The sequence below is a fragment of the Schistocerca gregaria genome, chromosome 8, assembly GCF_023897955.1.
Source record: "Schistocerca gregaria isolate iqSchGreg1 chromosome 8, iqSchGreg1.2, whole genome shotgun sequence".
NCBI classification, from domain to species: Eukaryota; Metazoa; Arthropoda; class Insecta; order Orthoptera; family Acrididae; genus Schistocerca; species Schistocerca gregaria.
In genome coordinates this window covers 51888877-51903575 of record NC_064927.1, presented here as the reverse complement: position 1 = coordinate 51903575, position 14699 = coordinate 51888877, and the positions used below count along the sequence as shown (strand labels likewise).

At 47.2% G+C, this 14699-nt stretch overlaps 1 non-coding gene across 1 annotated transcript; it reads right to left on the bottom strand.

The window, feature by feature from the left end:
- Positions 1 to 5760: 5760 nt before the first annotated feature.
- On the bottom strand, positions 5761 to 5833 carry Trnaa-ugc (transfer RNA alanine (anticodon UGC)). Its single transcript has one exon. It is a non-coding gene; the product is annotated as a tRNA-Ala (tRNA).
- Between the last annotated feature and the right edge of the window lie 8866 nt (positions 5834 to 14699).

Sequence of the window (14699 nt, the reverse complement as noted above, 5' to 3'; positions counted from 1 at the left end):
TGCGCAATGCCACTGGGAAAAGGCAACACTTTGGCTACATAGTTGATAGCCTCATGCTATGCTGTTGCACACATGCCCTAACCTTGTGAAGTAAAGCTCTATAATTTACAGCAATGGTATTCTGTATCTTCCGGCGAAACTCAAGTCCTAAGCACTGTATACTGGTAAGTTCCCGTAATCGGGCATGGTTGGGGAAATGTATTCCCCGTCCGACATTCATGATTCCAGATTTTTGCCAGTTCACCTTCGCCCCTGATGCCGCCGCATATCGTTGAAGTATTTCAAGTGAGGACCTCACTTCTTGCGCGTTCACGACAAGAAAGCCGACATCATCTGCGTACGCACAGCACACAATCTTCTGTCTATTGATTTCCAATCCCTGCAAACGTTCAGTTAGCGTAGCAAGCAGAGGTTCTATGGCGATGGCAAAGAGAGCAATCGACATCGGACAGCCTTGCCTCACCAAACACGCGATATCAATCGCACCACTGAGGCGACCATTAATTTGGATTCGCGAAGTACTATTACGGATCATATTGTCGATTACTTGGGTGAACTGGTGCGGAAATCCCAATTCTCGTATGACGTGGAAAAGGAACCGGTGGCTCACACTGTCGAATGCTTTTTCAAAGTCTATCATTAAGAGGGCGCATTTTAATTTGCAGGCCTCCGCTACGGCTATCACATCTCTGTAATCCGTGAGCGTGTGGTAAATAGATCTATTTCTACCAACACTCGTTTGATACTGTCCTGTGATTGTGGTCATGACATTTTTGAGCCGTTCGCTGAGGACACGGGCGAATAGTTTATAATCACTATTTAACAATGTGAGAGATCTCAGGTTTGTTGGGTTGTCACTGCACGGGGTCTTGGGCAGTAAAACAACAATTCCCTGTCGAAATTCCTGCGGAATAACGTTACATGGGTTCATGAGTTCGTTACATATTGCAAGTAGTTTCGATTTCATCTGCGGCCAGAGGGTTTGATATACTTCTGCAGGTATGCCGTCCGAACCTGGAGATTTATTTTTCGGACTCCGTAGGATAATGTCTGTTAATTCATCTTCTGTCACCTCTGTAATAAGCTGATTTGCCTCTGTGGGGCCGAGTCTCCGTGATAAATTTGTCGTAAAATCCGCAAACACGGTATCATCTGTTATTTTATTGGACATCAGGTCTCGATAGTACTCTTCAATCGCACTCATGATTGCACTTTGTTTAGTAACTATGGCACCGGTGCTGGTTCGGATCTGTGTAATGATTTTCCGACGGCCTCGTCGACTTTCACGTAACATGTGATACATGGCAGCATCTTCTTCTTACACCGTCGTAGGAACTCGCGCCCGAACTTGAAAACCTTCCAACTGTTTCCGTTGCAGTGTTAAAAGTTTTGCCTGAATTCTTTTGATCTGAGTAAAATTGCCGATAACGGTCGCGTCAAATTTATATAACTCCCGAAGTCACTGAAAGTAAAATTCCATCGTCCGTTTGTGCCACTTATGTTTCTGACGGGAGTAAATCATTAAAGTTTTCCTAATTTGAGGTTTGGCGCATTGGAGCCACCACTCGATCGCGGAGTTGTAGGAATTGAATTTACTTTCACATACCGTCCAAGTGGACAGGAAGGCTTCTCGACATGCAGTATCTTGCAAATGTGCGATGTTGAACTTCCATAACCCTCGACTCCGGTAGGTTTCCTGTTGTTTCATGTTGACGGTACAGATATAGGCAGCATGGTCGGAAAATACAGTAGGCCATATTTCGGTGTGTAGGAGGTGTTGCTTTAAATTACACGATATGTAAATTCTATCTAACCTACTTGCCGAATGACTGGTGACATGTGTAAAATCCACTGCCATTCCGCGCGTGGACGTCCAGGTGTCAGTTAAGCGGAGTTCTTGAATGATCTGTTCTAATTCGACACACCGATTAAAGTGCGGAGTTTGATCTACACTCCTGGAAATGGAAAAAAGAACACATTGACACCGGTGTGTCAGACCCACCATACTTGCTCCGGACACTGCGAGAGGGCTGTACAAGCAATGATCACACGCACGGCACAGCGGACACACCAGGAACCGCGGTGTTGGCCGTCGAATGGCGCTAGCTGCGCAGCATTTGTGCACCGCCGCCGTCAGTGTCAGCCAGTTTGCCGTGGCATACGGAGCTCCATCGCAGTCTTCAACACTGGTAGCATGCCGCGACAGCGTGGACGTGAACCGTATGTGCAGTTGAGTGGGCATGTGGGAGGCCGGGTGGACGTACCGCCGAATTGCTCAACACGTGGGGCGTGAGGTCTCCACAGTACATCGATGTTGTCACTAGTGGTCGGCGGAAGGTGCACGTGCCCGTCGACCTAGGACCGGACCGCAGCGACGCACGGATGCACGCCAAGACCGTAGGATCCTACGCAATACCGTAAGGGACCGCACCGCCACTTCCCAACAAATTAGGGACACTGTTGCTCCTGGGGTATCGACAAGGACCATTCGCAACCGTCTCCATGAAGCTGGGCTACGGTCCCGCACACCGTTAGGCCGTCTTCCGCTCACGCCCCAACATCGTGCAGCCCGCCTCCAGTGGTGTCGTGACAGGCGTGAATGGAGGGACGAATGGAGACGTGTGGTCTTCAGCGATGAGAGTCGCTTCTGCCTTGGTGCCAATGATGGTCGTATGCGTGTTTGGCGCCGTGCACGTGAGCGCCACAATCAGGACTGCATACGACCGAGGCACACAGGGCCAACACCCGGCATCATGGTGTGGGGAGCGATCTCCTACACTGACCGTACACCTCTGGTGATCGTCGAGGGGACACTGAATAGTGCACGGTACATCCAAACCGTCATCGAACCCATCGTTCTACCATTCCTAGACCGGCAAGGGAACTTGCTGTTCCAACAGGACAATGCACGCCCGCATGTATCCCGTGCCAACCAACGTGCTCTAGAAGGTGTAAGTCAACTACCCTGGCCAGCAAGATCTCTGGATCTGTCCCCCATTCAGCATGTTTGGGACTGGATGAAGCGTCGTCTCACGCGGTCTGCACGTCCAGCGCGAACGCTGGTCCAACTGAGGCGCCAGGTGGAAATGGCATAGCAAACCGTTCCACAGGACTACATCCAGCATCTCTACGATCGTCTCCATGGGGGAATAGCAGCCTGCATTGCTGCGAAAGGTGGATATACACTGTACTACTGCCGACATAGTGCATGCTCTGTTGCCTGTGTCTATGTGCCTGTGGTTCTGTCAGTGTGATCATGTGATGTATCTGACCCCAGGAATGTGACAATAAAGTTTCCCCTTCCTGGGACAATGAATTCACGGTGTTCTTATTTTAATTTCCAGGAGTGTATTTGACTAAGCACACAACTGAAATCTCCACCAAAAATGACATCAGTGTAGTTGGTCCCGAAGAGGGGAAGGATCTCGTGGCGGAAAAATTTTGCACGGCGTTGCCTATTACTGGACCCAGAAGGTGCGTAAATATTAATCAGTCTTATGTTATTGACAGTTACTGCTATCCCTCTGCCGGTCACAAGTTTTGCCTCACAATTTGCAATGATCCCTTCTTTTAAGAGTAATGCTGTTCCAAGTTCGAAACCGTCCCCAGGGTTTATGAACGCGTTATACCCGGCTATGTGGTCTAACTCGATATCACTCACTTCCTGAAGCATTGCTATATCTATGTCAGCTGCGTATAACAAGTCTTGTAAGTTTTTCAGATTCAAATCGCTACGTATCTTATTGATATTGAGAGTCAGGATCTTGTAGGCCAGCAAGGTGGTCATTGATGTACCGTACGAAAGGAGTAGACGTTAGGATACGTCAGCTAGCTGTCAATTGGAGGCGCTGACAGTTTCGGTCGTTTGAGTAGCCATGGCCACGTGGACTTTGCTTCCATCAACTGCTGAGAGAGGGGGCAAGGAGCCAGTCGCGGGTGTTGAATCCTCCTGCATCTCTACATCATCTTCATTCGTTTCACACTCGTCTGCCCAATTAGGAGAGGAAAGGGTGCCTACTGGTTCAGGAACTGGTGGATTCGTATCCGGTGACTCAGTGTGCTGAATCGGCGTCTCATCTTGTCTGCTGTCGGACGTCGCGGGAGGCTCCGACACGGTGTTGTCAGATCGTGGTGTGTCCCGTGAGCGGGAAGTCGAGGTGACAGCGTCAGCTGGTCCTTCTTTTAAATTCTGGCCGATTACTTTTGCTTTTCCCCGCAAGCTCGGTGCTGTATCTTCCGCACCTTGATGAGACATCCTCCGTTTTTTATTTTTCTTCGGAGATTTATTACCGCGTATTACTGCGTCAGAGTTCGGCATCGTTTCAGTGACTTGTTCGGACATGGTAGCAGGAGCCAGGGATACCTCCGTTAACTCAGCACCCTGTATGGGTTGTTCTATCGCCGTCTCACTGGTCCTGTTAGTGTCATGGGTTTCAGAAACAGCCATCCCGGACGTGACTGGAGTGTCCGGTGATCGTACATTAACTACGAGACTGGATCCGGCAGCTGGATCACGAATCGGATGTATTCCCGGCTCACCGCGGGCAACCGACACGTACGATGCCGGTAATGTTGACATTACGAGAGGGCGAAGACTCTCTCCGGTTGGAAGTTGAACTACACGAAGCTGTAAACATTCCGCACGCACATGTTCCGTCGAGTTACATCGGGCACATGTCCTAGGTTGGCCATCATACATTTCGACTGCACGGTACCCACAAACCGTGACGTACGACGGAATGTGTCGTTGCAAGTCTACTTTAAGCTGCCTGACGCCATTCAACACCGGATATTTATGAGCCGGAGACCAACGTTCAGCAAAGTTACTCAAAACTTTGCCATATGGCGATATCGCAACATTTATCTGATCGGCTGGTACCTCAAAGGGTAGTTCAAAAATGCGAATTGTTCGAAGTCCAAGCCCTGCGTGGGAAACAGTAACTGCACCCACATTGCCATCATTATGCTTAAACTTCAAACCGGAACTGAAGGAGTCAACAATTTTGTCACAAAAATCGGCATCTCTCATCTTGATATAAACTATGCTAGACAAAATCGATAAATGTATACCAATAATCTGATCGATTCCAATTTTCATCACGTCTTCGAGGAAATCCACGATTTCGAAAGAGGTTGATCGAGCAAAAGAATTATAGAAAGTTAACTTCAAAGTATCTATCCTCATAGCTTGTGTCATCACTGATTCATCAACGTCATTCCTCACACGCAAGAGTAACCGCTGCTAGCGAGCGACTTACCCCGCAGAAGTAAACAAGCCGGCCGCAGCGCTGAGCACAGACAACCGCACGCCACGGCCGCTGCAGGCAGACGCCTCCCCTATGACGAATTGAGCTACATACAGCCATATCAAAGTCACAGACCGTTGCACTCCCATTATTCCGCAGACAAACACTACTTTCTATGTATCCGTGAGGGTGTCTTTCAGGTTTCATGCATTTTGTATCGAATCGTAGTTGGCCACAATGAAAGTGGCACGCATAACGACGAAATTAGAGTTCGGACACCGCTCTGAGTAAGACGAACGTGTTGTCTGCTCTCTACACTTCATTGAGGTTAAGCCGTGATACCTAAGACAGATCTGCACTCGATGACACCTCAATAACAGCCAGTCCCCACACATACATCTTGCTCTCCTTACGTCAGTATACATCATATCAGCCTGTGACGCTGGCTTTGCAACATCTTGCGTGCCTTTAGGTTCGCCGCGACCAACACTTACCATGCACTGACCACAAAATATGGAGGCGCCGGAACTTTAACCCGGGACCTTTCACATGCAAAGCGAACGCTCTACCAACTGAGCTACGCTCCCATGCGCGACTAAGCTGCGCTATTCTCCATTCTTTGCGACTCTGATGTGCACGGACACGATGGTTGGTTGGTTTGTAGTGGTGAAGGGACCAGAGTACAATGGCGCGGACACGTTCATATACACAAGAGTTCCAACTAGTTCCGATGCTCTGGTATTACGAATGCAAATTCCGTCTGTTTTTAACGTCTTAAATTGAAAGGGCGGTCACAAATTGCTCCGTTTTCACTTCTTGTCAACAATCACACAGCACCTGAGGTAACAACCACAAATCGAGCCCCATTGTGCACTCCATTGTTCATGTCAACTCAGTGCCCCGCTCTTTACTACGGTGTACCCCTCTTGTCGTCCAACTGCAAAACACTGGGCCACAACAAGTTTCCGCGTCTCCATTGCACTGCGCACACTACGAAACGCTCCCCAAACTTGGCACTTAGCCATGCAGCCGACATTTCCGACACAACACGACGCTAACGCTAGTGACAGCCTTATTTATACTTCGACGTCGCGCCAAAGCGAATGAGCAGATTTCGCCTACGGCCTAGGCCGCCCTGCTAGTGTGGCTGCTCGGTGTCTGCAGGCAGCGAGGGGCTGCAAGCTTCCTGTGTTCGCACCTATGTCACCTGTGCTTGCTTGTCAGAGACAGACTATAGCAAAACATACAACTCACTCCATGAGGTGATTGCTACGACATCTGTCATCAGCAGTCACAACTAGCAACATCAGTAACAGCCGACCGCACGCAAAGAATGGGAATGTGCTGTGGGATTTACGTGAACTCGGCGCAAGGCAGATCATTCCGACGAAGGCTTGAGAATGTATGGGAACACTTGTACTGTTTCTACATTAAGTGCAGGAGTGTGAGGAGGGTGCTTCCTGTTCACGAATAACAGCATGCTTGCCAATTGTGGATTCTAACCGTTCGCTTGTATCTGCCTAGACACATCTGCTGGCTTTGAATTATTCCACTTGCATGCCAAGGTGCGCATGTAGGTGTGTTAAAAATTCTGGAGGCAGTGGGTATCGATCCCAGTATCTCTCGCACGCTTAACGAGCTCTCTACTATCTGAGCTACCCCTCCCCCACGTTGAATGGTGCTACATACAGCCATATCTACGTCACAGACCCTTGCACTCCCATTATCCCGCGACAAACACTACTCTCTATGTATCCGTGAGGGTGTCTTTCAGGTTTCATGCATTTTGTATCGAATCGTAGTTGGCCACAATAGAAGTGGCACGCATAACGTCGAAAATAGAGTTCGGACACCGCTCTGAGTAAGACGAACGTGTTGTCCGCTCTCTACACTTCAATGAGGTTAAGCCGTGATACCTAAGACAGATCTGCACTCGATGACACGTCGATAACAGCCGGTCCCCACACATACTTCTTGCTCTCCTTACGTCGGTATACATCATATCAGTCTGTGACGTTGGCTTTGCAACATCTTGCGTGCTTTTAGGTTCGCCGCGACCAACACTTACCATGCACTGACCACAAAACATGGAGGCGCCAAGGCTTGAACCCGCGACCTTTCCATGCAAAGTGAACGCTCTACCAATTTTTTTTTTTTTTCGGGCCTCCATCCACCCCTTCTAGCCCGTTCTCACGCTCGCCAAAATTGCCTTCATCGGCTATGCTTCTCCGCCATAATAAAGTCACCGTTTAAATTAAATAATTTTCGTGTAACAGTTTAATGCTCTTCAGTATGCATTTGGATAGTTGGTTAACCCACTATATTGGATGTGGGGATTAAACAAATGAAATCTTCTGCGAGAATGTGAGTAACTCATCACAACGTCCAAGGAAGACTGCATATGTGAAAATAAACTGGAGGGTGATGGAGTCTTCCGCAGCAAGAAGGAACAAATCTTCTCTTCCTCTTTTATGGGAGATTCAAACATAAAAGAAACACGTCTTCTGTGCAAATAAACGAATCTTCCTAAATAAGTAAGAAAAGAATAATTCTAATGTGGATATTAGATCTCCGAAATTCCACGGCGTTCTTGTAGAACAGTCTCGTATTGCTGTTGACAGGTGAGGCATCGCCCCCCAAAGTGTCACCACTGTCGGGGCGGTCCGTCGCATATTCGTGACCGTTCGATTCCGGCAATCCGAATCCCAATTGCGGCCATTATAATTCTGAAGGGGCCATCCAGCAGTATTTTCGTACTGCAAACGTCGCCCTGGATGAATATCTCTCCACGTTAATGTTCGGAGTAGGAAAGAAGCATACTTTTCTCTATATTTGTCTATTCGTTGAAGTTTCTGGTGTTGAGTTAGTAGGTATAACCAATAGTCTTCTTTATTTTTTTCTGCCGCCGATAATATATAATACACCGTCTGACCTTGAAGCCAATTCACTGCTCGTCGTTTTGCGGGGGGGGGGGTATGGAACGGCATCGGGAGTGAGGAGTCCAGCTGGAGTAATCATCCTAGGTGCAGTACGCAGCATACTTGAGAGCTTCCGTGCAAAGAGAATCCAGATGTCCTTCACATCGTCGCACAGAAAGCGATGTTCGATGGTATCTAGTAAAGTACAGTGAATGCAATTCGGAGTGTCGGCCAAGTGAATCATGTGTAGCTTTGAATTTGTCGGTATGATCCTATTGACCGCCATGTACCACGTAGACCGCACCTGCGATGGTAAGTGTGCGTCGTAAATGTTTTCCCAGATCTTTGCCCAATTGCAGTCTTTATACTTTACTTCTATTCTGTTCCGCGGTTTACTGTCCGTCAGGCTGCTGTAAAGCGCTCTGACCCTGTAAAGATCATTCTCAGGTATGGTGCATTGAACATAGCTGTAGTCTAGGAAAAAATTACTAAAGTGGCAAAATGCAGTCGGGATGTGACTTACGTTGACAGGAGGCGTCATGCTGGCTGGTGCAATTTCATGGAGAAGAAGGGCCGTTAAGGAATGTGGTGATCGTTGCCATTGTTTATACACGTTGCTGATATATAATGCTTTCGCTTTGTGGTAAACATCAGTCAGATTGAGGCCGCCCTTTCCCATGGGGAGCGTCAAGGTTTCAAATGCGACTTTGAAAATTTGTCCCCTACTGACAAAGTGGCCGAGCACCGCAAGCATGCGTTGTGCTATGACTTTTGGTATTGGGAGGATTTGCGCTACATAATTGACTTTTGAAACGATGTAAGTATTGACTAAATGCACTCTTTGTATGGAGTTGAAATTTCGCAAATGATGTTGCCGTATGCCGGCCCGGATTTGTGCCAATAATCTCCTATAGTTAAGAGCAGCCGTGCAGCGGATGCTGCGCGTGTATTCAATGCCGAGACATTTAAATGTTGCCATCCTTTTTAGTGAACGGCTATTGCCAAGTTCTAGTCCCCTACCAAGTGCCATAACGCCAGACATTTTACAGTTGACTTTCGCTCCTGAGGCGGCTTCATAAGTGTTTATCAGCTGAAACGCGCGTTCTAAGTCTTCACCTTTCGTTACCACGAAACTGACGTCATCCGCAAATGCCTGGCAGACAATCTTCTGGCCATGTATACGTAATCCCGGAATGTCTTGCGTCAGGGAGAACAGCAAGAGTTCAAGAGCAACTGCAAACAAAGCCATTGACAGCGGGCAACCTTGTCGTACCGACCTAGTGATGGAAATAGGTTTACTTAGTTGTCCGATGAGACAGATCTTGGATGTTCCGTTTCTCAGCAGGAGTGTAACAGTGTCAATAACTTTTCGTGGAAAATTCATTGCTGCCATCGCGCACAGAAGATATGAGTGACTTTATCGAATGCTTTTTCAAAATCTAGCGAGACTAGAGCGCATCGGATGTCACAAGCTATGATATCTCTATATTCGCTTAACGTCTGCTGGATGTTTCTAGTTTTCCCAACGCTCGTTTGATAGGCCCCCGTGACAGTACTGAGTACCGTACTGAATCGCTGCATCATGACCCGCGCGAATATCTTATAATCCGTATTAAGTAATGTAATCGGTCGGAGATTGTCGACTGTCTTGCCCGCTGGGGTTTTGGGGACCAATACCACTATTCCCTCACAGTATTCCCTTAGGATATCATCTCCAGCATTTAGGATATCATTACAGACCAAGGTCATATTTGGAACTAAATAGTGTCGAAAAGTTCTATAAAACTCGGCCGGTAATCCGTCGGGGCCAGGCGATTTATTCTGTGGGCTCCCTCCAATGGCGTCCGCTATTTCATCGTCAGTTATTACTGCAGCGAGGCCGTCTGATTCTTCCGTGCTCAATGTCGCAAAACGGCGTGCCATGAGGGCTTGCTGCGCCGCTATATCCACAGGGTGTTCCGTTAACTGTGCTGTGAAATGTTTATAAATCTCGTCTCGTATGTCGCGCTGTTGGTGTAAGTGTCGACCATCTGCAGTGTGCAGTTCTGTCAATATTTTTCTGTGCCCCCTTTTCTGTTCGCGAATAACATGATACATTGATGTCGTTTCGTCCTGTACGGCGTTTTGCAGGCGTGTCCTGACTTTACAGCCTTCCAATTGCTTCCGTTTCAGGGTTAAAATCGTAGCCTGTATTCGTTTGATATGCATACGATTTGCTATTACCGTTGCATCTTCTCGATATAAATCCCTTAAACACTGAAAGTAGAATTACAGGGTTTGCTTCAGCCAGGCACGTCGATCTCTGGAATAATTCTTCATCGCTTTTGTTAAGGCGGGTTTTGCACATTTTACCCACCACGTAATGGCAGAGTCGTACGCGGGAAACTTACGTTCGCATTCTGCCCACGTGTTGCGGAAGACTGTGTGACACTCGGGTTCTGTTAAATGCGCTACATTTAGTTTCCAGGGTCCCCTTGCCCTGTACGTCCCTTGTTTGGCTAAATTGACGGTACATATATATGCCACATGATCTGTAAAGACAGTCGGCCATAGCTATGCCTGCAAAACATGTTCCCTCATATTTGCTGATGCGTAGATTCTATCGACGCGGCTATCTGAGTGACCAGTAACGAATGTGAATCCGGGCCTGTCACCGTGTCTATGCTCCCATATTTCTATTAAATTTAACTCTTCAATGATGGTGCGAAGCTCGGCGGACGGATTGAAATTTGGTGTCTGGTCTTTGGGACTGAGTACACAGTTAAAATCACCAGCGAATATAAGTTGGTCTGAAGGTGGTGTGAAAAGTGGCACAATGCCATCTTTAAAAAACTGCTCTCTGTCGTCGTCTCCCACAACGGGAAGGGGCGTAGAGATTAATAAATCTGGTAGTATCGATAGTAGTCGCTATACCTCTGCTATTCGCCAGGCGTTCGATATGTGACATCACTATCCCTTTCTTAGCCATGATCGCGGTCCCTAGTTCAGTGCTTCCAGGATTAACGACGGCATTGTAACCTGTGATACGGTCAAGGTTAATATTGGTCACTTCCTGCAGCATAATGAGATCAATATCAGCGGCATAGAGAAAATCTTGAAGGTTTTTTAAGTTGAGTGGGCTATTGATCTTACTGATGTTCAATGTCGCAATGCGGTAAGCTTGCAAAGACGTCATGAGATCAGAGGTCTAGGTGACAATATGCCTACTATTGATGTTCATGGCGAATATCATCTAAAAGAAGTCCGCGTCATCAGCCACTGCACCGACGCCGGCGGTAGCCGTTTGTTGCTGGTGGGACACATCTGCTTGAGCTTCTGATGACGGATGCTCTATACCGCGCCGATCCCGTACTAAATCTTCTTCCCGACCACCCTCTTCAAAGTCTTCTGACCAATCGCACACGAACTTGTCAGCGTTCATATCGCAATCCGAGAGCTTGGAACATTCAGGCATAGGGTTCGGATCCAATGTATCGGCCACCGCAGGGTCCCCTGAGGGTAATCGTCCGTGATCAGTGTCTGATTCGTCCGTCCGAGATTTTCTTGTCGTTTTGCTGGTTGCCGACGACGGTGGGTCAGTCACTTCAGTCAGTTTCTGCCTGACGTGGTTCGTCTTCTCACGCAATATTGGCGCCTTTGCTTCTGCCCCTTGATGTGCTAGCCGGCGTTTCTTCTGAGATTTGGGAGACCGCGGGGGCTGGTGGCCAGCCATCTCGTTCGACTCCATCCGGTCCACGTCGGACTTGTCGTCTCGAACCGGTACGCCCGCCGGAATACTTTCGGTGTCCTGTGGGTGCCCCAGCTACGAGTGAGTATTGCCCTCCTTCTGGGTATGTGAAGAAGGAACATTCGGTACATCGTTCGCTTCCATCGGTGTAGCGCCTTCGTGCACTGCGCGCAAACCCTCTAGCGAAACATCTAAACTAGGTTCCGAGGTGACATTAGCCCGGACGGCGGCGACGTATGATAATGGCAAAGTAGACGTCGGGCCGCGCAACTCAGGCTCACCGGCCGGTATTTGCGCCATGCGTCGTTGGACACACTGAGCACGGATATGTTCTGTGGACCCACATCCCGCACAAGTTCTCGGCTGCCCGTCATAAAGCACTATGGCCCTGTAGCCACACACAGTGATGTAGGGCGGAATGTGCTTTAACGTATCTATCTTCACCTGACGGACACCTTTTAGCACCGGGAAAATATGCATAGTCGACCACTTTTCTGCCGTATTGCTGATGACTGTTCCATATTCCCTCAATTTGGCATTAATCTGGTCAGCGGAAATTTCAAATGGTAATTCAAATATGCGAACAGTTCTCACTCCGAGACCGGAAAGCGAAATTCTGACTTCACCAACATTGCCGTCAGAATGGTGGAACTTCAACACTCCTCCACAAGATTGAACGACCTCTTCGCATTTCTCGGGTTTCAACAATTTTAGGTGCACCGAACTGCTAACGATAGATAGGTGAATGCCAATCATATCATCAATAGTGATTTTCATGACGTCTCTAACAAATAACTAAACCGCAAAGGATTTGGGTCGTGCATAATGAGGGTCGAAACTCAATTTCAACGTGTCTTTCCGTATAAGTTGATCCATTATAGTCGATTGCAAATCATCACGCCACAATAAAACAACGTAGCAATGCGCACACTCACCAAACAGCACGCGACCGCCACAGCCGAGAGCGAAAACAACCCGAGTCCGACCGCAACGGCCGCTGCCGGCTGACTGAAACTGAGCTACGCTCCCATGCACGACTAAGCTGCGCTATTCTCCATCCTTTGCGACTCTGATGTGCACGGACACGATGGTTGGTTGGTTTGTAGCGGTGAAGGGACCAGAGTACAATGGCGCGGACACGTTCATATACACAAGAGTTCCAAGTAGTTCCGATGCTCTGGTATTACGAATGTAAATTCCGTCTGTTTTTAACGTATTAAATTGAAAGGGCGGTCACAAATTGCTCCGTTTTCACTCCTTGTCGACAATCACACAGCACCTGAGGTAACAAGCACATCTCGAGCCCCATTGTGCACTCCGTTGTTCATGCCAACTCAGTGCCTCGCTCTTTACTACTGTGTACCACTCTTGTCGTCCAACTGCAAAACACTGGGCCACAACAAGTTTCCGCGTCTCCATTGCACTGCCCACACTACGAAACGCTCCCCAAACTTGGCACTCACCCATGCAGCCGACTTTTCCGGCTCAACACAACGCTAACGCTAGTAACAGCCATATTTATACTTCGACATCGCGCCAAAGCGAATGAGCACATTTCGCCTAAGGCTTAGGCCACCCTCCTAGTGTGGCTGCTCGGTGTCTGCAGGCAGCGAGGGGCTGCAAGCTTCCTGTGTTCGCACCCATGTCACCTGTGCTTGCTTGTCAGATACAGACTATCGCAAAACAAAGTAATATAATTAACTAACTAACTAACTGTGCTTGTAAGTGCTCACTCTCTACCATTCAGTTGACTAAGAATGGAAGACCAACTTTACCAACACGTTTTTTATATTTTGCAGCGACTGAAGTTGCAGAGTTCAATGCTACAGTTTTCCATTTCTTTAATTTTTGTACAAATTCGAAAGAGAGAGAGAGAGAGAGAGAGAGAGAGAGAGAGAGAGAGAGAGAGAGAGAGAGAGAGAGAGAGAGGGAGGGAGGGAGGGAGGGAGACTGTGATATTTTGAGCATTATTTATGCAAATTATGGAATTGAGTGTGAGAGAAATAAAATTTCTGCCCTTTTTGCAAATGGGCTTCACTCTTCCATATTATTTTCTTAACGTACCTTTAGCTAAAGTCATGAAAGTTAAAATGTCTTGTGATAGAGAAAATAACGGATCACAAAAGAAACATTTGAAGAGCTCTTTTCAAAATACATAATGGAACATGAAACCATTACCAATTTGTCATAAGAAATGTTACAAATTAGTACAGCTGCACATAATACATAAAATCCTTAAATATTTAAATCTGTGGTTAAATTTTCTCAATAAATTAATGACTGAATGCTTTGAGAAAGTGTGATCAATTAACAATGTACTTGTGCACCTACATGCAGCCATTAAAGCTCTATTGGATGCGCAACATTATCAAATTACTTAAGCAACATTGCTGGGTCACCTACTGCCAGAGAATATTAACTATGTAATATATTACATGTATTATGAACCACTAGACAAAATGAAAGTCAACAATAAAAGCTTTCAGATGCATATGATCTTGGATGCTCACCTCTTAAGCAATGACTTGTGTGCATTTGCTAATTTAAATGTGGAATTGGCTTTAAGTTTGATATTGCTTGTTGAATGCAAACCAAACATCAATGTAAAGAATAGAAACAGTAAAACTAATAATTCACAGTATCATCCAGTTGCTGGCCTAGGTAAGCAAAGTGTTCCAACAAGATACTTGATCATAATCCAACACATATCATCTGTCACATGTGCAAAACTATAATTTCACTTCCCATTACTGTGCTTGTGTATGTTCCAGCACAATGTTGACACTATAAAGTGCACTTCCATAAACA